At 44.2% G+C, this 24,422-nt stretch overlaps 1 protein-coding gene across 2 annotated transcripts in view; it reads right to left on the bottom strand.

Moving 5' to 3' along the window:
- The window catches only part of ccdc134 (coiled-coil domain containing 134), a 31,931-nt gene extending 26,533 nt beyond the window's left edge, over positions 1-5,398 (bottom strand). Inside the window, exon 1 of one of the 2 annotated variants that reach the window (XM_084328528.1) lies at positions 5,199-5,398. The gene's annotated coding sequence lies outside the window, so the exon portion shown is untranslated. The remainder of the gene's footprint in view (positions 1-5,198) is intronic. The other variant, XM_084328529.1, reaches the window with a different exon arrangement.
- Positions 5,399-24,422: the final 19,024 nt, after the last annotated feature.

Below are 24,422 nucleotides of genomic sequence, written 5' to 3'. Positions count from 1 at the left end.
TTTTTCTAAACGCAGCCATTAGGAGTAAGCAAGCGATCTCATCAAACCAGCCAGGCACTTAGAAAATGAGTCATGGGAAAGTCTCTTTGTGTCTAAACCACTCACATTCGAGATCATATTGCACACTGACCAAACTAGATTGCCTTGTTACTGCAGAAATGATATGTTAAGAAGCTATAGATGTTCTAATCCCATAATCACATTGACCTTTGCACAGGCACTTGCACAGAAGAGAGATGCTTGAAGGAAAAAAGCCACAGACATGCAACCCACATTAGATTACAGCATGGGCAACGATAGGACAGAATCCTCACATTCCCAGTTCTACGTCTTTTAATAGATTTTTTTAGCTAATCTACACTTGTTCACAAGATATAAAAGCACACAGGGCCTATACATAGCCTAAGCCCTAAACATCCAACCATGTAGCATACGTGCAGCAGAGGCAGGGTGCAAACCATGGGGGAGCTCGGTGAGCCATGGCTCCCCTAGATCAGACATCAGCTCCCCTGAAAACATGATTTGTGAATCTTTGGGGGGTCTCTAAATTACTGAAAATAAATGCTATTTTTGCCATGCATTTCAAATTTTTCTGTAATTTTCTGTATCATCATCGTGTATAATAATAAACTTAGGTTATTTTGATGTATGATTAATGATTTGCACACTAATTCAAACCGTAATATGGCAACATGCATGCTATTCTTGCAATTACCATTCGGAGCGTGGCGGCGCTGCAGCCTGCAGGCACGCACAAATCAAACTTCACGGTAACCTGTGAGTGACAGTGATAGTTTGACAGGTAATCACTCAGGATAATGTCAAAACGAAAAATCCAACAAGTAAGCCTTTTAACCAATTTTGGTTTCACGAAGAAGGCGAAGCAACCAATCGACTTGACAGAGCAGGAGGCGGGATCATCTACGTCTTCGATCGCAGACAAATTGACAGCTGGCGACAACGCTGTTACACCTGCTGCTGCGGTGGGGAGTCTGGGCCTGGGGACTATTTCTCTGACAACGCCCGGTGGTGCCGGCGGTCGTATCAGAACACAGGATAGGCCGAGAGAAGAAGCTGGAGATGGGGGTAAGTTGGGTAACAGCTCGACAGAAGAAGAAGATGAAGATGCTGAAGATAACCACCCCACCACCACCTCCTCCGAGTCCTCTCAGACTCTCCCACCAGCGGCCCAGGAGGGCAGGGTTGGAGGAGGAGGGGCTGGCGCAGCCAGCAATGGAGAGAGTGGAAGACCCGCTATACTAAGTCAGGAGTCGGAGAGATAATCACGAGATACTGTAGAGTGTTGGATCTATCTAACTAAATGGATCCTTTTTTTTTATCATGGAATGTGCTGTGCAAGCCCAGACCGTCCAGACGGCCGGACAACAAAACAACAACAAGTGAGTCTATGACAAGATTCAAGAGGTTTATTTGTCACATACATACATACACAAGGCCTACAGGCTACAGCAGGGATCGGCAATAGGCGGCCCGCGGGCCGAAATGGGCCCGCCAGCAATAATTTCTGGCCCGTCAGGTTATTTTGAGAATATGATGTTTATTTTACGCGCAGGAAATATTCACTCGTCTTGACGCCAGAGTGTCTTTTGAAGCTGTATCTATCTATTCATCATATCTATGGCTGTCACTATAGCCAATTGAAATGCTAGAAATGGTCACATGGACTGGGAGAACCAATGGAATTTCACTTTCACTTCCGCGTTTGGGATGCCGCGAGCGAACGTTTGCAAAAACAAAACAAACGTCTTTGAATAACTTTTTTGCAACGGGGAAATATGATGAGCCAGAAGAGGAGCCTACGACCTATAAAGCTTATTTTTAATAAACAGGAGTCATTCTTAAAATACGGGTTTATCGCAACAGGTAACTCTCGCAATAAGCAACCGGTGACTCTCGCTTGTTGACATGGCAACACGAGCAAGCAACTGTGTTCAAGTTGGGTGGGCATTCAACGCGAGCGGACATTTAACATGTTATTAGCATGGATTTTTGAGGACCGAAGCAGAAACAATAAGTCCAGTGCAGGGCTGCCTGCATTATGCCGGTGAGTGTTGTGTTTTAATAATAATAATACATTCGATGTATAATACACCCGCCGTGGTGCTTAAAATCAAATGCACCCTACTGATGAAATGAATGAATGAATGAAAACTTTATTAACAGATTGCAGAATGGGTACAGTACAGTACAGCTCAATACATACAATTGTTAAGGGGATGCAGACCAGAGAAAGACTTTCGTCTTGTTTACATCAGGGTCCCCCATTTTCAATTCATCGTAAATTCGATTTATAATGCGAGCACCTGCATTAAAATCAAATGACTGATCTGTTCATGTGTAATGCACTGTGTGAGAGGCACTTTATAATAGAAAAAAGACAGTGCAAACATGTATATGTCGTTTTTTTTTTACAGTTAAGAAATGTTCACTTATCATTGGCCCGCCACACAATGGCTTGGGGAAAATTTGGCCCGTGGGCAAACCTAATTGGCGACCCCTGGGCTACAGTATGTCGAGTACAGAAAGCGTCACAGTAAAGTCCTCCGACTCCTCCCTGCGAGGCACCCCCCCCCCGCCCCAATGACCTCCCCCGAATACCATGCTATGGTTCGCACACTGAGCAGAGGGAACCACTTCCTGAAGCTTTGTAAGCCTAAATATCTCCCTCCCTTGTTCATGGTGATTCCCATTTAGCCAACTGGCAGATGTTTGGTTTCCGTTGTGGTTCAGATAGAGTTCCTGAAGACACATGTCGGTCAGAGGGAGGAAAATATGGTAAAGAAGTCTTGGGAGCCTGAATATCTGGCCTGTCAGGGTTGGATCCCTTTTAGCTGACGCACTTGGACACGCATTGTTTCTCATGTGGAAGACCCAGGTTTGAAACACGCCTGTTACAGAGGCCATCCTAAGGTCACAGAGAGGCAAGTGGGATAGAATACATCTGTACCAAGCCTTGTGAGCCTAAATATTTAATTTAGCCAAACCAGTGGATTATTCTTTGGCCAAATAAAATTCTCCTTTGACAAACTGATACATACAGTGGATGTTTGGTTACTTCTGTGGGGAATCCTGGGTTTGAATCCGGTCTGTTATGTAAGTTTAATGCCTAATCAAGTAATCAATCATTGCCTCTGAAGATGATGGATTAACATGAAGCATCCCTACATCTCCCCGACACCACGCATGTGGGTACATTAAAGTATTGACAGTAGCTCTCCTCAGTCTTGTAGTGGTAGTTAGTGACTCTATCATCCTATATTAATTAATTCAAACATATTTAAAGACTCGAAAGGACATCGAGGTTGCGCACGTCAACAGTTACAGTGGGTGACAATATTGTCACAAGGAAAGACGAAATTACCTACCTGGGTTCCATCCTAGAGGCAAATCTTTCCTGTGACAAAATGGCATCCAATGTAATAAAAAAAGTCAACCAACGAACTAGATTCTTGTACCGGATCTCCTCTCTGGTAAACAAGAATACCCTGAGGACTCTGGCAGGAGCACTCATTCAAGGGTACTATGACTATGCGTGCACCTCATGGTACCAAAGCACCTCAAAGGCGCTTAAAACAAAATTACAAACATCACAAAACAAACTGGTCAGACTACTACTTGACCTGAACCCCAGAACCCACCTCACCCCTGCCCACTTTGCCAACCTAGGATGGCTTAGAGTAGACGACAGAGTACAGCAACTTGCAATGGGCCTGGTCTACAAGATACACTATACGACCGGGGTGCCCATGTACATGTCAAAATACTTCCCAAAGGTCAGTGAATACCACAACCACTACACCAGAGGAAGCTCAACAAATCATGTTAAACCCAGATTCGGCTCAAACAAGGGACTAAACACGTTTCGCAATTATGCCACAACAATGTGGAACGCCCTACCCAAAGCTGTAAAGGAATGTGAATCCCTGCCCACATTCAAAACCGCCCTTAAAGAGCACCTACGGGAGGCTGCAATTCGAAACTGGCCACCGTAAATGCCCAAAACCCCCACCACCTCCTAATAGACAGTCTCCTCCCCACCGCATGTATATATTCCCTCCCCGCCGTATGTATATTCCCCTCCCACCCACCCACCCCCTCCTAATGTACAGTCCCCTCCCCATCATATGTATATACTCTGTCAGGATCTAGGGGTAACAGTACTGTATATTTGAATACCGCCTATGTCACAAATGTATCAGTACTAAATACCTATATGTCCCTATGCCATAAATGTCATGTATGTTATGTATGTCATAAATGTCTATATGAATTGAAAATGGGGGACCCTGATGGAAACAAGACAAACGTCTTTCTCAGGTCTGCATCCCCTTAACAATTGTATGTATTGAGCCGTACTGTATTGTACCCATTCTGCAATCTGTTAAATAAAGTTTTCATTCATTCATTCATTCAACAATGATGTCGATACATAGACATGATTAAAATGAACAGCAGCACTATAGAAGTCGACCTGTTTGACATTTGTTATGAGGCACAACTGCTCGTGGATGTAAAACCACACTATCTCTGAGGCTAGAAAGTAAAGACGCCCAGGACCACATCAGATTTACAGACGGTGGATGTCTGAATGGATCCAGACCCCCCCCCCCCAGGCTATAAGCCTATCGTGGGATGTTTGGGGTTCGAGGTCTGGCACACTCGCGCTCTCCCAGTTCCGTCTGCGGACCTGTCTCGCTGTCATCACTCACCCTGAAGCAGAGCGCTGATGATCGTGGCTGAGTGGATAAATACTATTGGAGATTGGTTAAACAATTGCATGTCCCCCATCTGACCCGTTCTCCATTCAATACGCAATTCTCTATAAAGCGATCAAGAAAGTTGGACCAATTTAAAGAGGTAATGGTAGTAACATTCTGACAGCTAGCAATTCATATCGTGATCTACATCAGGCAATTTCTATGTATGTCTGTAAAATGCATAATCCTCAAGTAGCCTATAACCCTAGTATTATATATAAATAAATATACCGGATCAGGACATCTCTCCACGAGACCCAGAGTGCTTTCTGAATAAATCCGATATTCAAAGTTGATCGTTCACAAATCGATTAAGCCCGTCAACGCATCTGTAGCCTACAGGATACATTAGCCACTGGTCAGCAGCACAACCTAACCGACCAATGAGCATTGGACATCACAAACTCGCAGATCACTCACCGTGCAGTGAGGAACAGCAGCTTAGCGAATGTTGTTCGAGGTTCAATGAAAATTTTATCTCGCAAACATGTAAAGTTCGTTGCCGATAAGCCGATAGCTCTCTACAATCCTCAGGTGACAATTTTGCGTTGGAGAAAATGTTAATTTACATGCGGCGCTTGCCTCCTCCACTCTGCCAGCGCCACGATCCACCCGGCTGTCTCTCCTTCCTCGGACGACTGACAGCCAGCGCGGTTACATGGAGGCTGTGGTTTCCACACGGATCATTTAGAGAGTGACACAAACCGTGGTACACATAAACGAGTCCCCCTCCCACAACAGAAACTAGCAAGGATTCAAAAAATCGTGCGATATTTTTTTTTATTGGCAATCAAGTTAAATATAAACTGGGTGAAACAAATTACTTTTAAGAGTCAATAACAGGTTTCAATGAGAAAGTTACAGGTGATAACGTTTGTAACATATTGACGTATTTAGGATTTGAGACTTAAAGAACATCCAAAATAAATGAATAACAAGAAAAATATTAAATACAAAAAAACCTATTACATCAATCACAATATTATCAACACAAATGAGCCCTAAAGCATATCGGTTTGTCTTCCAGTGCATTCGCCCGCTTTCACAGTGAAGTCGGATAGGCAGATGGACAATTCTCCCACACGCCTGAGACAGAGGGTTAAGAAGAGACACTATGGAGAAGATATTATGTTATGTATTTGATAGAGACAGGGATGTAGACTACTGACCTTGATGGACTGGTTCAGAAAGTAAGATGTAATGACTCGCTAAGGTGCAACTGTAACATGTTCTCAGGGAGATGAAGTGAAAGGTGTGACACTGAGATTCATCAATGGCCAGAGAAAATCAATAAAGATGTGGAACCTTTTGAAATACCAGTGGTGACTGATTGCTGCACCGTCAGCACCTTTTCATGGTGCATGATGGCAGGGGAAGTGACAGGGGGTCAGAGACTGATATTAAAACACTTTGACTGCCTAAAAACGCTTTACAGCGTCATTCCCGGCCATGCTCAAGTTGCAGAGGACGCTTTACAGCGTCTTTAATATCAATATTTCAAAAATCTGGAATCGGATTCATATTTCCCCTCCGCTGGCCTGAGATCCACCAGGAGGACCCACTGAGCTCTCTGGCGGTTCAGGAGCGCCATCTGGTGGCCGATCGGCGCAATCACTTAACAGGAAGCGCAGTAGAGGTTTTGCTGGACGGCCGTATTACTTCCGGGCACTCGGTACATGTCCCGGGACTCTGGCTCGTCACACTACATAGCGATCGATTGCCAATAACTCGATAAACAACATGATTTGGACGTATATACCATTATACAAGCTGGAGATGGACCGGGTAAATCTACATCCCATAATGATAAAATTTCTACTCTACGATGATCGCCCAACGGCGCGCGGAGACTGGGGTGAGTTTTAGCGTGTAAAGTTACCGTCTTCGATACTAACTGCTATTATCAACATTTGACCCACATTAGATGATTGGTATAACGCTGCCCACGGAATTATAAACGCCCCCTAGCCCATCCGGTCAACATCAGATGACGTGTAGTAACTTCTAGAAGTACGTCTAGTTGGAATTTTTTATATCGCGCTGATTGCCATCAAACTGTATTTCATCATCAATATAATGCATTTGGGGCTATATATCACGTTCTGGAGAAAGCTGCAGAAAGAGATGAAAACATACTTATACATTAGACCATACTTTACTATGAATATGTGAATGAAAAAGTTTAACGTTGCTACACAATGAACAATACATATAGGACTTTGAATGGGCCCTAATAATGGCAATGTAGCAATAGAATTTAAAAAGTTATAGCCATGCAAAGAAGGGGACTTTCTCTATAGACAAATAGAGCCGGCAACCTACGGTTGATAATGAATTTAACCCATGGCAGCCAAAGTGTTAAAGGGGAACACCACCCAAATTATGAATTCCAATATGTTATTTCCATGGTCTTGGGAAGTTCAATCGGTATTTGTGAACATGAGCTACTCTCTCCCAAAGCCAGAAACCAGAGAATTAAGATTCTAACGTGTGATGTCTGGAGCTGCTCCATTGACAATGAATGGGAGACTAATTTTGTGGACCCACAGAATGTGTTTAAATTTTTACACCCAAATGACCATTATTCTGTATTATACAATGGCATGCAAATTTCTCGATTCTGATTGGCTGAAACAGTCAAGTTAGACGTTGTTACTGTATTTATCATAACACACGCTCGTGATCCCAGAACCCGCCCACAACCGAATTACAATCACTCCGCCGTTTGTGGTTTTAGGAATTAAACCAAGATGGCGGACAATAATCTTTATGAATAGATGTATTGATAGCGTCATAACGACTCATTAAAAAACGATTCTGTCACTTGGAATGTGTTAGTTTCTTACACAATGTTGGATTATGTAATTGGTGGGTCATGAGTCATTGTGAAACTAAATAAAAATCGCGCGGTCTGTTGTTAGATGCCATTCGTCAAAAGGACACTCATTTCACTGTTAATAAAATGTTCAATCAATCAATCAATCAATCAAACCAATAACACACGCTCACTTCACTGTTAGACGGCATGCTTTGAAACAACCTATTCAAAATATAAATCGAGGGAGATTATGTCTGTCACTGGCCATAGATGTGAGTCTTCCCTGCAATCCTATTGGACCCCAATTTTTGAAGACAGGCAAAATTATAGCCATGTTCTCGCAGGCTCATCTGCGCAAAAGCGCATTGCAGAAGGTTCTGAGAATTCTGTTCCAGCTAAGAGGCAAAATAACGACACAGATACTCTGCGAACACCAGCAACTAGGACAGAGAGACTTCGGCTCAGCTTCTTCCCCCAGGCCATCAGTCTTTTTTTTTTATATCTACTTTTTTCTCCCCATTTTTCTATTTTTCTCCCATCCCAATTTCGTATTATCCAATTCTTCCCTCCCCTGTCTCGAACGTTGTTAGGCCATGCCTCCCACTGGTCGGCTGCAATGTCCCCTCCGGTACACGAGGAGGCAGCCGTCGCATCTTTTCACCTGTACAGCGCGTTCTCTCAGTGGCGAGGAGTAACGCGTGGGAGGCTCACGCTGCCCCCGTTACTTCCTGCTTCCGTCGCACCGGCGTCACCAAACCGACCTGTAGGAGTCGCTGTCCACAACGTCAAATCCCTCGAACCCAGTGTCTCCTGCATTAGTGGCGAGCGCCTTGCCCACTGCGCCAATCAGCCGCCCATATTTATATATTTATTAATATATAATAAATATACAAATATATTGTGAGTCTGCTTCATGACGAGGAGGAGGGTCATGGTCCAGTGGTAGAGGAGTTTGTTGGATTGTGTTACTGCTCACTAATACATCGCTGGTTCCTGGCTGTATATCACAGCTGGGCTTGAAACTTGAACTTGAACTTGAAACTTGGGCAAATGAACATAGACCGAAAGAAACTTTTGATCTCCGGGGGTTATGGTACGTCATGACATGGCTGACATCATACCTCAATGACCGCTCCTAACAAGTGTCATGGAGAAGGACCCGTCGGCCACCCGCCCCCTGCGGACGGGTGTCCCCCAGGGCTCGGTCCTAGGACCCCTTCTCCTCTCCCTCTACACTAAATCTCTGGGTAACATCACCTCTCATGCCTTCTCGTATCATTGCTATACTCAACTCTTCCTCTCCTTCCCTCCCTCCCTCAGATATCCACGTCTCCGAGCGAATCTCGGCCTGTCTGTCCGACATCTCCGCCTGGATGACGACCAACCACCTCAAACTGAACCTAAGCAAAACAGAATTGCTCCACCTGCTGGCCAAATTTTCCCCCCTGACGACCTTTCCATCACAGTCGAGAATGCAGCTGTGACCGCGTCCCCGACCCGACGATTCACTGGTAGGGGGCCCATTGATGCTGAGACGCATACAAGCGGCCAGATGGTCTCCCTGCAGCCTTTTCCTCAGGTCAGCACCCCCCACAGCCCAAATGAAATGATAAAAAGAAAATATATATATATATATATTATAATTTTTTTTATACTTTTTTTTTTATAGTCTAGTTCATAGCAGTGGCGGTCCTAATTCAGCAGTGGCGCAGCACCGCTGCTGAATGCATATAAGGGAAACACTAGTAACTCCCTCTATATAGGCATCAACCAGTCTTCCCTGTCCAGCCTACAGCTAGTACAGAACGCCGCTGCCAGACTGTTGACGGGAACCCGTAAGAGAGACCACATCACCCCTGTCCTTGCCTCCCTTCATTGGCTTCCAGTACGCTACAGGATAGATTTTAAGGTTCTCCTATTCTTTTTTAAAGCCCTTAATGGTCAGCCCCCCATCTACATCTCAGACCTCCTATCCCCCTATTATTCCAACACCCCCCTCAGGTCAGCCGATCAGAGGCTCCTGACAGTCCGGAGGTCTAACCTTAAGCTCAGGGGGGGCCGTGCCTTTGCTGTCGCAGCCCCTGAACTGTGGAACAGCATCCCCACCTCCATTAGGCTTGCCCCGTCAATAGAGGCCTTCAAATCTAGGCTCAAAACCCACTTCTACCTACTAGCCTTTCCCGTTCACTGACTCATGCCTTGTTTTCCTGTGTGCTTGCCTGTGTGCCCTCCCGTAAAACGGAGTTGTGATTGTTGTCTATATGTATCTATGTATCTACCCTCTGTACAGCACTTTGGTTGACATGTGTCATGTTAAATGTGCTATATAAATAAATCTGATTGATTGATTGATTATTAGATGAGCATCAATGTGATTTCAGTTCAAATAAGAAAACTATTGTAGCCACACAATTCATCTCAAAATACACAAATAAAGTGATGTGTTGTTTTTAAATGCAATGTTACACGATTAGTTCATTAGAGTAAACTTGATTCCACCGAATCAATCGGTTCATTCCGGCGGGGGTGGGTCCAGGGATTAATTTCATGGTTTTCATTCAACAGTAGCATAGTCAGCAACATTTATTGTAATTGTCCTTGTATACTATTGCTACTGTAATTTTGTATTTTATTTACTTGTATGCATGTATATAATCTTGTTTTTGTTACAGCCTCCCCCCCCTTCCCTCAAAAGGCTTTTGCTTTTTGGTCAGGCTGCTTTTGTATATAATAATTTGTTCTTACTTGTTGCCTGGGTAAATAAAAAATTAATAAAATGTCAGCCCAATGACAGAATACTGTAAGAGTGGGTTATAGGTCTCACTCCCTCCACTGTTACCGTTACACAGCTTCTGGACCTCCAACAAAATTGGGGTCTGTGGCCTAATGTGTATCAATGTGGGGTCCTTGACAGGAGAATGGGTGAGAACTACTGCCCTAGGAGAACCCTGGTGTATCTGTGAGAACTATCTAAATCCAGACCACTTATGGTCCGGATCAATGCATGTGTGTATATGAGTGTGTGTTAAGTGCAGCACATGCATGTATGTCTGTGTGTATGAGTATGTGTTAGGAGCAGTGCATGCATATAATGGTGTGTGTTAGGGCAGTGGTTGTGTGTGTACCTGTACATGAGTGTGTTAGGAGGGGTACATGTGTGTATGAGTGTGCTTTATGAGCGGTACGGTACATGTGTGTATGAGTGTGTGTTAGGAGCTGTACGTGTGTGTAAGAGTGTGCTTTAGGAGTGGTACATGTGTGTGTATGAGTGTGTTAGGAGCAGTGCATGTGTTTGTGTATATGCATGTGTGTGTGAGGAGGAGCAGAGTGGGTGAAGGATACAGAATGCTGGTGGTCGGATCAGAGGAGGAGCACCCCGGGTCCAGTGTCTCCATCATACACTCTGCCCTTCGTCTCTGCTCCTCTGTAGGCAGCGGCTGGAGCCTGCTGCTCTGCAGCTGAAGGAGAGAAAGAGGAAAGAGAGATTTGTTTCACCATTATTGTTGACACTTGGTAGGATAGCACAGTGCTGAACTGACTTCTAACACTTTATTGACGGCACATTGATCTAAGAAGGCTTCGGCTGAAACGTCAAATGTGTAATTTGTTCAAGAGCACATTTGTAATTAGTTCACGAGCAAATTTGTAATTTGTTCACAAGCCAATGTGACACTAGACGGTTTAAGTCTTCAGACTTTATTGTGAGTGTGTGGACCTTTTAATCCTGTGCCATAATAGAGGCCTTGCACAGAAATGTTTGTGTAGTTCTCTTTCTTCCAACATGGCTGTCTGTAACCATTGGTAACCACTTTTGACAGAAAATACCTCATTTCTGTGGAGTGAGTACAAGCACTGGTAAATCCAATAATAAAACACCAATTTATAGATTTCTTTGTTGATATATTTCTCATATAACGACACATAGCAACCGTTGTTTCTTCCAACACGGACAACACATGGGCATTCTAAGTATTCTGTGAAAGACCTCTATTTGGCCCCTCTACTTTATTAAGTACTAGTCAGCACCTCTATCATCACTGTTTGTGTTTTAGAGTCGTTTTGTTGGTTGGTTGGTTGATTTGTTTGTGCATATGCTCACTTCCTTAGTCACACAGTTGGCCAAACTGTGATCACCATACACTGAACAACTGCACACCCTTCCTCCAAGCAAGTGTATACAGCATTAGCTGGCTCACTTGTTAGGTTTCCCCACACAACGTGTTTTAGTCAAGGTGCCACTGGCTGATGGGAGGATGTTCTGTCTGAGCTGATGCAGAGTTCACAGAGAGTTTACCAGCTTGAGAGTGATTCAGTTCACCAACCAGCTGGCAGGCATTCGACTGTGCGACAACAATAATTGAGTACCTCAGATGAAGAACCATAGAAGTCCACAGAGGAATAATATTTTCAGACTTTATTATCTAAAGATGGTGAGTGTTGTGTTCATTCATAGGTAAAGACAGTTGAGGTTTAGTACCTTCTTGTGATATATCACATTCACATTCCAAGTTATTTGGATTGACCTTACAACTGCAAATACATTGGCTGTCCAAAAAAAGAAAAATGTATTCAGCACAAGGGTTCAATTCACTAATTCACATTGTACTGGTTTGCAGTTTTCTTTTGATCATATCCCCGAACGTCGCCGCAGCAGATTCTAAGTGTGAACCTGATAACTCGATTAGCGTTCATTCAAAACCTTTAAAATGTGAGGTGCACATACATGACACCTAGACAAAGAACTCATGTGATTTTGGTGACCCCATGATCTTTCTTTTGGCATCACCATCTGACTTTCCATTTTCAAATGAAACTGATATCCAGATATGTGTCTACTCGTGGACAATAAATCTGCCATACGGACCAATACAACTTTGAAAAAAACACATGGAAACAATTTCCAAAAAACTTGACACATATGTTTGCCTTACAAGTTCCTAGTCATCTGGCCTCATGGTGGCGCTATTCCCATGAAACCAAAAGCGTTTAACTATTCCTCAACGGCTCAGATTAGGGGCATAGTCAAAAGACGGATTGAGAATTCGGGTTGTTCAGGGATATATGAGCAAATATCTAATTCACCATAAACTACAGTAACAATAATTTGGAAAGCAAATGTTCTCTAACACTCCTTTGGAATTGTGGGTGATCTCTGGAGACTTCTGGTCAATTTGCCTTAGGATGCTGAACAAGCTGGATGCCCATATTTGTGATAATACCACCTCAGCTTCAGCAATACACACAACAATGTACTTCTTGCCAATGAACGGCTCCCTCCTACCTCCAGTCAATGACGCTCTACATCTTTAGGCCACCTGAGACTCTTGGAGGGTTATTGAAACCAAGAAAGCTATTCTCTGTCCTCGAACTTCCCACCACAGTCAGGACAAAGGTCGAAGCTCCCGTCTGCGGGAGAACAATAGGCCTCAAAAGGTGTGATAAATGTCGAAAATGTTGGGATTCAGAGAACTACAATGTCGAGGGGAGGGGTTACATTTCGAGGGGTCGCAGTATCGATGGGGGAGACGACACTCACCTAAATGTAAATGTCTGTGTGTGTGTGTGTGTGCACCGGGTACCTCCGCCGTCAAGCCCAGTGCGCGAGTGAGGAATCCGCGGATGGTCACGGAAAAGTGACCATATCGCCACGTCGGAAGCTCTGATCGATTCATCATTGGTTTTAAATTGTTCAGGAGACTCATTATGACAAATGCCTAATTATGACCGTGTCTCTAAAAACGACAGATCTAGCTGTGTTTGGAGTGTGTGAGTGTGTGCGCCGGGTACCTCAAGCCGACGGCAAAAATGCGTTGTCAGTGGGTGGTCCTTGTGATTCATGAATGGATTGGATGACATGGATAATATAGCTGTTTCATTCATTCTCTCTTTCTCTCTCTCTCTCTCTCTCTCTCTCTCTCTCTCTCTCTCTCTCTCTCTCTCTCTCTCTCTGTGTGTGCGAGTGCTCGTCCCATCAACATTTTGAGATAAGACATTTTGGCCAGATAATGTTGATATGTGAGTTACAGTAAGTCTGCTATAAGTGTAAAGGTGTGTGTGTGTGTGTGTGTGTAATGTATATTATTCGCGCACCGCATAACTGTCCGCGGAGGCATGACGCATTTACTGATTATGGGTAGGTGCGAAACAGTGACCATATCTCAGCGTAGGAAGCTCTGATCGACTCGTGCTTGGTTTTAAATTGTTTGGGAGACTCGTGTATATAAACACCTGATTATAATCATGTCTCTAAAAACAACGACAGCCTGAACTGTGAGTGAATTACACAAAGGGGAGCAAATAAGCCTGGCATTCTGTGTGTGTGTGTGTGTGTGTGTGCAGTAGACAATAGATACTGCTGGTCAATTGGTGTCACAACGATTAGACTAACAAAGGCAGGGCTGCATGTGTCAAGTGAGGGGGGTGAATGAATGAATGAATGAAAACTTTATTAACAGATTGCAGAATGGGTACAGTGCAGTACAGCTCAATACATACAATTGTTAAGGGGATGCAGACCAGAGAAAGACTTTCGTCTTGTTTCCACCAGGGTCCCCCATTTCCAATTCATCGTAACATATATGACATACATGACATACAGATAGACAGTACTGCTACATCTATACATTTATGACATACCAGATTTGCAATTACAGTACTGTATTTGTGATACAAAAAGAGTCCAGAAAGAAAAGAGTATATACATTAGGCGTAGAAACTGTACATTTGTGGGGGGGTTTACATTGCTTTCTGGGTATGTAGTCGATTAAGCAATGGTTCAGCTTTCTTTCAACCGCTGTAGGTAAGAAAATAGTCTTGTGTTATAAGCATGATTCATAAGACATAGATTGAAAAGTATCTGCCTGCTTTGGACAAGTAATGGCTTATTTTGAAGGTATGAACCTGTACTTTCATATTACGTAAAACACTTTTTTTAATCCCCCTAAAGTGCACAGAAAGGGGGGGGTTGAGAATTCCCCAAAAGCCCAGACCTCAGAGAGTCTGGCGCCCCCAAAAGTGGCCATTGTTTAACTTGAACTTGAGGACTGCATACTTTTTTTGCAAACCAAAATACTATACTTTATACTTATGCATGTGCCTGAATGAGAGAACTGAGACTCCTTTATAGCTGGGATGAATTTGATCATGTTTATACAAATCCTTCACTGTCCAAAAAGTGGCCAATGTATTCATATCCACATGCTGAACAGAAATTACGCAGCCATTGATCAGCACTGTGAATAAGGCTCTGAGTTCCCTCGGAGGGTGGGAATTAGACCGGAGAATATGCACATTTTGCCAAGGCTCTCGAGTAGAACTCTTTGTATTTTGGCGTGCTCTTGCAATGAGCAACTTGCAATGGGCCTGGTCTACAAGATACATTATACGACTAAGGTACCCATGTACATGTCAAAATACTTCCCAAAGGTCAGTGAATACCACAACCACAACACCAGAGGAAGCTCAACAAATCATGTTAAACCCAGATTCGGCTCAAACAAGGGACTAAACACGTTTCGCAATTATGCCACATCAATGTGGAACGCCCTACCCAAAGCTGTAAAGGAATGTGAATCCCTACCCACATTCAAAACCGCTCTTAAAGAGCACCTACGGGAGGCTGCAATTCAAAACTGGCCACCGTAAATGTCCAAAACCCCCCACCCCCTCCTAATAGACAGTCTCCTCCCCACCGCATGTATATATTCCCTCCCCGCCGTATGTATATTTCTCTCCCACCCACCCCCTCCAAATGTACAGTCTCCTCCCCACCGTATGTATATATTCTCTCCCCACCGTATGTATATTTCTCTCCCACCCACCCACCCCCTCCTAATGTACAGTCCCCTCCCCATCATATGTATATACTCTGTCAGGACCTATGGGTAACAGTACTGTATATTTGAATATCGTATGTCACAAATGTAACAGTACTAAATACCTGTATGTCATGTATGTCCCTATGCCATAAATGTCATGTATGTTGTGTATGTCATAAATGTCACTATGAATTGAAAATGGGGGACCCTGATGTAAACAAGACAAAGTGAATATATAATAGGAAGGCAGCAGGACCGGACGGCATCCCCGGCCGCGTCCTAAAAGTCTGTGCCGACCAACTGGCCCCGGTATCCACTGACATATTTAACCTGTCCTTAGAACAGGCTGTCATCCCCACCTGCCTGAAGAAGTCTACTATTATCCCTGTACCCAAAAAATCCAAGCCTGCTTGCCTCAACGACTACCGCCCTGTAGCTCTCACCTCCATAGCCATGAAGTGCTTTGAGAAGCTAGTAAAGGGCTACATCTGCTCCTCCCTCCCCATCAACCTGGACCCCCTGCAAATTGCATACCGCCCCAACAGGTCCACGGAGGACGCCATAGCCCATGTGCTGCACACAGCAGCATCACACCTGGACAAGAGGAAGGGGAACTATGTGAGAATGCTATTCATCGACTACAGCTCGGCATTCAATACCATAGTCCCCTCCAAACTCATAGCCAAGCTCAGGGACCTGGGCTTGAACTATGACCTCTGCCAGTGGGTCTTGGACTTCCTGACGGGCAGACCCCAGGTGGTGAGAGCAGGCAACTGCACCTCCTCATCCATCACCCTCAACATAGGGGCCCCCCAGGGCTGTGTTCTGAGTCCCCTCCTCTACTCCCTGTACACACACGACTGTGTGGCTCAGCGGAGTAGCAACACAATCATCAAATTTGCTGACGACACAGTGGTGGTGGGCCTGATCTCTGCAAACGACGAGAGGGCCTACCTGGAAGAGGTCAAGGTCCTGGCGGGATGGTGCCAGGAAAACAGCCTCTCCCTGAACGTCAGCAAAACAAAGGAGATGATTGTGGACTTCAGGAGGTCGGGGGTCAAGGACTACAGCCCCCTCAGCATCGACAGGGCACCGGTTGAGAGAGTGAACAGCTTTAAGTACCTCGGAGCCTACATATCTGAGGACTTGACATGGACCACACACATTGACAGTGTTGTGAAGAAGGCACGACAACGCCTCTACTTCCTCAGGCGCCTAAGGAAGTTCCAAGTCAGTCAGAAGATCCTTAAGAACTTCTACTCATGTACAATAGAGAGCATCCTGACTGGCAACATCACCTCCTGGTTTGGGAATAGCACTGCACAAGACCGAAGCAGACTACAAAGAGTGACACGTTCAGCCGAACGCACAATTGGAGGGGGGCTCCCCACCCTCCAGAACATTTACAACAAGCGGTGCAGGGGCAAGGCTAAGAGAATCATTAAGGACTCCAGCCACCCGAACAACTGCCTCTTTGAACTGCTGCGGTCAGGCAAGCGATACCGGAGTCTCAAGGCGAGCATAGAAAGACTCAGAAGAAGCTTCTATCCCCAGGCCATCAGGCTGCTCAATGAACAATGAACACTACACAACAACCATCAAACGCACATAGCACACACATCCACACGCACACACTCACTTTAAACAAACACACTGTAGCACCCACTCCCCACACTTTATATTTATTGATAAAGGATTTGCACTACAACTCGTACACCTTACTGTAAATTGTACCTAAATTGTACCTCATCCCATTTCTGCTTTGCACTATATAGTATTGTATATTAGTACACTGCATAGTATATTGTATATTATATGGTAACTCAGTTACGTCTATTCTGCATCGAACATTGTACATATGTCTATACTGAACACTGTGACCACATTTTCTACTTCTAATTTACATGCTATACTATGTTATTTGATACTTATCTTGTCTAGCACAGTCTCTGGAGCGTAACAGAAAGAAGCATTTTGTATAAAAGTATTCTGTACTTCTGTATGACAACTATTAAAGAAACTTGAAACTTGAAACTTGAAACGTCTTTCTCTGGTCTGCATCCCCATAACAATTGTGTGTATTGAGCCGTACTGTATTGTACCCATTCTGCAATCTGTTAAATAAAGTTTTCATTCTTTCATTCATTCACTCTACATCCATGCTCAAGATGTTTTATTCTTTTTTTTTAATAAAAATATATTTTTACCAAAAGATTATAAGAATAACAGCCTACATTGAATAAAACAATGTGTTTTATTATCATTATTTTCAAATAAAATAATTTTCTTTTTTTTATCTACTTTTTTCTCCCAATTTTCTATTTTTCTCCCATCCCAATTTCGTATTATCCAATTCTTCCCTCCCCTGTCTCGAACGTTGCTAGATCATGCCTCCCACTGGTCGGCTGCAATGTGGACGAAGCCTTGCATCACGTGTCCCCTCCGGTACACGAGGAGGCAGCCGTTGCATCTTTTCACCTGTATAGCGCGATCTCTCAGTGGCGAGGAGTAACGCGTGGGAGGCTCACGCTGCTCCCGATACTTCCTGATTCTGCTGTACAGGCGCACCAACCGACCTGTAGGAGTCGCAGTCCACAACGTCATTCAAAAGACATTAGACACTAGACAGACATTCCTCCCCCCTTCCCTATACTGCCGGACTCCCCAGGACCAATACCCCATCCCTACTCTGCCACTACATGGAGTGTGTCGTGGGAATATTATCATGTCATTATAGATCTGTGTTGAGATATCATTTTATCTTTGTACAGCTTGACTGGTTCAATATGACCAGCTAGTATAATGAGCTCAGACACTGGCAGACACTACTGTCCCTTTAACACTTTGAGTGCCAACAACGAGATTTCTAGTCCTAACTCGCCATGCGTTGTGTGCCAATAACGAGTTTTCTGGTTATTTAATCGTTATTTCTTTTATTAGCGATATCCATTCATTTTGCATCCATCCAGCCTGACGTTATCATTGGGAATGGCTCTGAGCTCGAAAAGGGCAAATACCGCCCCCTATCGTCTCCCGGATGGTATTGCACCTCATTGGATTGGAGTCGATACTCTCGATAATCTAGCGTTTATTTGAAAACGATTCATAAATCAGCCGGAAAATGACAACGTGTTTTGTGTATTCCAGTAAATGGCTATTACTGCGGAATCTTTTTTTCTTTCTAGAAATCTCCAAAACTATACTCGTATTCAAAACGGTATAAAACGGAAATGTACTGATGAAAAAACAATCCGTTTCGTACATGTTGACTGCAAGCAAGTCATTGATAAGCGACAGGTGTATTAGACCCATAGCCATAATTTAAGATATAGTTTAATCGCTCGCAAATCTGCTCGTCCTCCCATTGATTAAAGTGCTGGCATACAAGCGATAATTCGTCATATCTGGCTGGCACACAATGTGTTAATGTGGGGAGAGGATGACTTTTGACCTAATCTTTTTCTCTCCTAGCAAGGTTGTTTAGCATTCCAGTTAAGAACATAACAAACAACACCGCCTAGCCAAGGCTGGTTCTCCTTTGGGCAGACTTTGTTTACCTGTCTGGGTGTCTAGTGGACGTCATTTGCGAACGCACAAACTATATCTTAAATTATGTGTCTAATACACCCGTCGCTTATCAATGACTTGCTTGCAGTCAACATGTATGAAACGGATTGTTTTTTCATCAGTACCTTTCCATTTTATACCGTTTTGAATACGAGTATAGTTTTGAAGATTTCTAGTGATTCCAGAAAAATCTGCGAAAATAGCTCTTTACTGGAATACACAAAACACGTTGTCATTTTTCGGCCTATTTATGAATCGTTTTCAAATAAATGCTAGATTATCTATAGTATATGTGTACTTATGCACGCTAGAGAAGCGGGCTGAAAAATCTATTATCTATGCCGTGCCTGGCGCTAACGTTACACACACACTGGACACACACAGGAGACATGTTGTGAACGCTGTGAAAAAGAACTCTGATTAACCCAATACTGGTAAAATAAAGTCCTTAACTCAGATCAGATGTTCTGCAAAAAGATTAATCCAATTCCTGATCGCCATTCCAAATATCGATCGCGTTTATTGATCCAACGTTATACCTCGAAACACATAATTGACGCTTCTTCCAGTTCCCTCAGTGGATGCAATAGTCTCAGGTTACATGCCTCAGAAGTAAAATGTGGAGCCCGGAGTTTTTTTTCTGATGCATTCCCATCGACTCCATTCCAATGGGTGCAATACCATCCGGGAGACGATAGGGGGCGGCATTTGCCCTTTTCGAGCTCAGAGCCAGTCCCAATGATAACGTAAGGCTGGTGGATGGATGAACAATTAATGGATATCGCTAATAACGATTAAATAACGAGATTTCTCATCATTGGCACTCAACGCATGGCGGCCAACAATGAGATTTCTCGTCTTGCCCAATGTGTTAAGCCCGACATTAGCCGTGCCTAGGGCCGTCGGATGGATATAATCACTGGTGTAACTCGAGTGCCCCTACTGGTTACCATTACCGTTAACCTGGTAGTGACACGGCGCCCACGCCGCAGTCCTAAGAGTCCTAAGAGCTGTATCTGTACATGCTGCAGACTTGCCAAAAGTGCTCATAAACAGCTTGGAAAAATCTGCTCCATCAGTCCCTGCCTATGCCAATGCTCAATGCCAATGTACAATTTGGCATTGGCCAATCCATTGTGGAGAAAATTAGATGCAGACAGTTTCCCTAATTTTATAGTAGGATTTAAGAATTTTATAGTAATTCTAATAATTATTGATTGAAAAATTTGTAGCAGATCTCCGGTAAGCCATTGAGTTAAAGAGGTCCCTCTGCATGATTACAGGGAAAATCCAACAACCTCCCTCTTGAATACCGGTATATTGTTTTTATGTCTCATACTGTAATCCTTTGTTTTTATCTGCTGGCGGCAAGACAAATTGCACCGTTGGGGATCCAAAAGATTGACTCTACTCTTGACCTCTGAGTAGAAGAGGGTGGAGGCAGAAGGAGAGAGGGACTGTGTACAACAGAAGAGGGTGGAGGCAGTAGGAGAGAGGGACTGTGTCTACAACAGAAGGAGAGAGGGACTGTGTCTACAACAGAAGAGGGTGGAGGCAGAAGGAGAGGGACTGTGTCTACAACAGAAGGAGAGAGGGACTGTGTCTACAACAGAAGAGGGTGGAGGCAGAAGGAGAGAGGGACTGTGTCTACAACAGAAGAGGGTGGAGGCAGAAGGAGAGGGACTGTGTCTACAACAGAAGGAGAGAGGGACTGTGTCTACAACAGAAGGTGGATAATAGGGTGGTGGCAGAAGGAGAGAGGGACTGTGTCTACAACAGAAGGAGAGAGGGACTGTGTCTACAACAGAAGGAGAGAGGGACTGTGTCTACAACAGAAGGAGAGAGGGACTGTGTCTACAACAGAAGAGGGTGGAGGCAGTAGAAGAGAGGGACTGTGTCTACAACAGAAGGAGAGAGGGACTGTGTCTACAACAGAAGAGGGTGGAGGCAGAAGGAGAGGGACTGTGTCTACAACATAAGGAGAGAAGGACTGTGTCTACAACAGAAGGAGAGAGGGACTGTGTCTACAACAGAAGGAGAGAGGGACTGTGTCTACAACAGAAGGAGAGGGACTGTGTCTACAACAGAAGGAGAGGGACTGTGTCTACAACAGAAGGAGAGGGACTGTGTCTACAACAGAAGAGGGTGGAGGCAGAAGGAGAGAGGGACTGTGTCTACAACAGAAGGAGAGGGGGACTGTGTCTACAACAGAAGGTGGAGAATAGGGTGGTGGCAGAAGGAGAGAGGGACTGTGTCTACAACAGAAGGTGGAGAATAGGGTGGAGGCAGAAGGAGAGGGACTGTCTACAACAGAAGGAGAGAGGGACTGTGTCTACAACAGAAGGTGGAGAATAGGGTGTGGAACACATGGTGAAGGGGTGGGTAGGGTCAGACAGGGCGGACCCTCACTTTCACCACCTCTGTTATACAAATCAGACACACTCCTGAACTCCCAAGATGAATTCCCAAGCTCCCTTCTCTCTGTTTTCTGACTCTGTCTCTGTCTGTTTTTCTGTCTGCTGATTTATTGCTTTCTGCAGCACTGTTTGCCCTTAAACAATTGCCTCCATGGGGATTAATAAAGGCTGAACGTTGTGTCCTTGGGCAAGACACTTAACCTACTTGCCTCGTATGAATGTGTATGCATGTGAATGAATGTTGGTGGTGGTCGGAGGGGCCGTAGGCGATGATTATTCGCCACGCTTCCGTGAGTCTGCCTCAGGGCAGCTCTGGCTGCAATTGTAGCTTACCACCACCGGTATGACTGTGTATGAACGAATAATGGACTCTGTGAAGCGCTCTGAGTCAGAGAAGAGCGCTATATAAATCCAATCCATTATTATTATTTATTAAAACAAAATTTAATTCAAGACACTTACTTCACCCTCATTATTCTAGCCACACCAACAGACCACAGAAAATGCTAAATGCTTTGTGATATCAAATTATACTCCAGACTGAAGTGGTTGAAAGATTGATTGCCTTTGTTCCAGCCAAGATATTTGATATCGACAATCGACAAGTTTCCACCACCAGGCCCTTGATTATAGTGTTTTGAGGGGTAGGTGAGGTGGGGTTTGCTGGAGGAAGATGGAACACTTCGAGTATACTCGTTATTTGATCGTTATTTATTTTATTTGCTATTTCCATTTCATAATCCATCCAGGAAGGATCTGTTACCATAGGGAATGAGTCTGAGATCGCAAAAGTCCAATACCGCTGCCTGGTGGTATGCAGCCGATGTTGCACTCCCTTTGAGACTCTGTGTATGGGGCTGTGCGTCGATGAAATTCCTCCAGGCCTGGACCGGATCGCATTGAATAGTTTTCAAGACCCCCGATTCATTATGCTGTGGTGGGTTATGTCGTGGCCCAAATGGACATACAATCTACCAGATGGCAATCAAATAATTGGAATATTCTTTCTGGAATCCCACCGGCCACAGGTAAGAGCAATTTAACGTCAATTTCAAAGGCTTGATTGTGCCTTGTTTTCATAGCCATCGCCCTGATCAGCGTATGGGGTTGTACTAACGAATGCTGTTATTGACAATCAATTAATCAGAAACGACCCCCCCCCTTTCATGCATTCATGATGGAACATAATACCAATCACAGATATTTGAATTTTTAAGTGTAGAGTGTGTAGGGACGAAATGCCAATGGATTTAATATAATGCACGTATTGGGCTATTACTAGCCTCCCAGGAATTACCCTAAACCGCTCTTATACTTATAACCATACTTATATTCACCACGGAATAAAACGGGAATGTATGGATGGAAACATTTTACTATGGGCCATAGTATTGCATCCATAGCTATAATATAGAAAATATTATAGCCCTGCAAACAAGGTGACCAACCACATTGGTTTAATGCGTGGCAGCACATAGACATATCCCGTTCCCAGCGTGGCAGAGAAAGAGTTAAAGGAACACGCTAACTTTTGGGGAAATTAGCTTATTTGCCGTCTTGCCCAGAGTCAGACAAGAAGATTGGTACCCTTCTCATCTCTGTGCATGCAGTACAGATTGAGAGATCCACAGCGTGTATACACATACACAATGACTGAAAGTGGATACAGACCATTAGCCTACCGTCAAAAGTAATGAAATACACTTTCCAACAACAACAATCTTATGACTTGTGTATTTCCCATATTTATAACAAGGTAAGATGAGATGTTGTAATTTTCAAAGCAGATACATCGTCTAGTCTAACTATCTTCTTGACACCTATCCGGCTGGGCAGTGATTACATGCAGCACATTAAAAGCCATGTTGTAACTTCCATCAACAAAACCAATGTGACTAGCTAACCTACAGAAGAACAACCGCTAATCATGGATGACTTTGTAAGAGTGGAAGGTGATTATGAATTCTGAACAAACCAAGATGCAGAACCTTATCTATTTGAACCAGAATTTAGAGGAGGAACTATAGGGATGGGCATTAGGCATGCATGAGTAATTGATTACTAGAGTACTAGCCGTTTCAACTGAACTTGAGTGGTTTTTAAGCGTGCTCGATATATATATAATACATTTTTTTCTGTTATAGAATGGGGGGACAAGTTATAGAAGTGTTTAAGGGGGCGGTGAGTGGCGCAGCGGAGATTGCGCTCGTCACCAATGCAAGAGACTCCGGTCTCGAATCCGACTGTCAGCATTGCCTCCGGCTTGGACCGGCCGTCATACTGGCTCAATTGGCAGAGCCAGCGGGTGGAAGTCGATGGGTGGTAATTTAGACGTTGTGGACAGCGACTCCTACAGGTCGGTTGGGGGACGCCTGCACAGCAAAGACAGGAAGTGGCGGGGGTAGTGTGAGCCTCCCATGCGTTACACCTCGCCAATGAGAGTCCACGCTGGCAAGTGAAAATATGTGACAGGCTGCCTCCTCGTGTACCGGAGGGGACACGTGATGCAAGGCTTCTATCATCCCTACAGCCGACCAGTGGGGGGCATAGTTGAGCAACGTTCAAGACAGGGGAGGGGAGAATTGAAAACACGATGGGAGAAAAATAGAAAAAATAAGGAGAAAAGGTGGATAAAAAAAAAAGGTGTTTAAGGGGCACTTCACAAAAAATATATACAATGCTGATTTATTTGGCACATAATCTTAATAACAGTTTTGCACACATTAATTAAGTTATTGACAGTTATTGAGTAAATGTGTCATATGTGGGGAGGCGTGGCTCAGGGGTAGAGCGGGTCGTCCAATGATCGAAGGGTTGGTGGTTCGAATCCCGCTCAAGCCCATGTCCATCCCACTGCCGTTGTGTCCTTGGGCAAGACACTTAACCTACTTGCCTCGTATGAATGTGTATGAATGTTGGTGGTGGTCGGAGGGGCCGTAGGCGATGATTATTCGCCACGCTTCCGTGAGTCTGCCTCAGGGCAGCTCTGGCTGCAATTGTAGCTTACCACCACCGGTATGACTGT

Source organism: Notolepis coatsorum, assembly GCF_963971535.1.
Source record: "Notolepis coatsorum genome assembly, chromosome: 14".
Lineage (NCBI taxonomy): Eukaryota > Metazoa > Chordata > Actinopteri > Aulopiformes > Paralepididae > Notolepis > Notolepis coatsorum.
The sequence above is the reverse complement of the archived record's forward strand: the minus strand, read 5'-3'. Positions and strand labels throughout refer to the sequence as shown.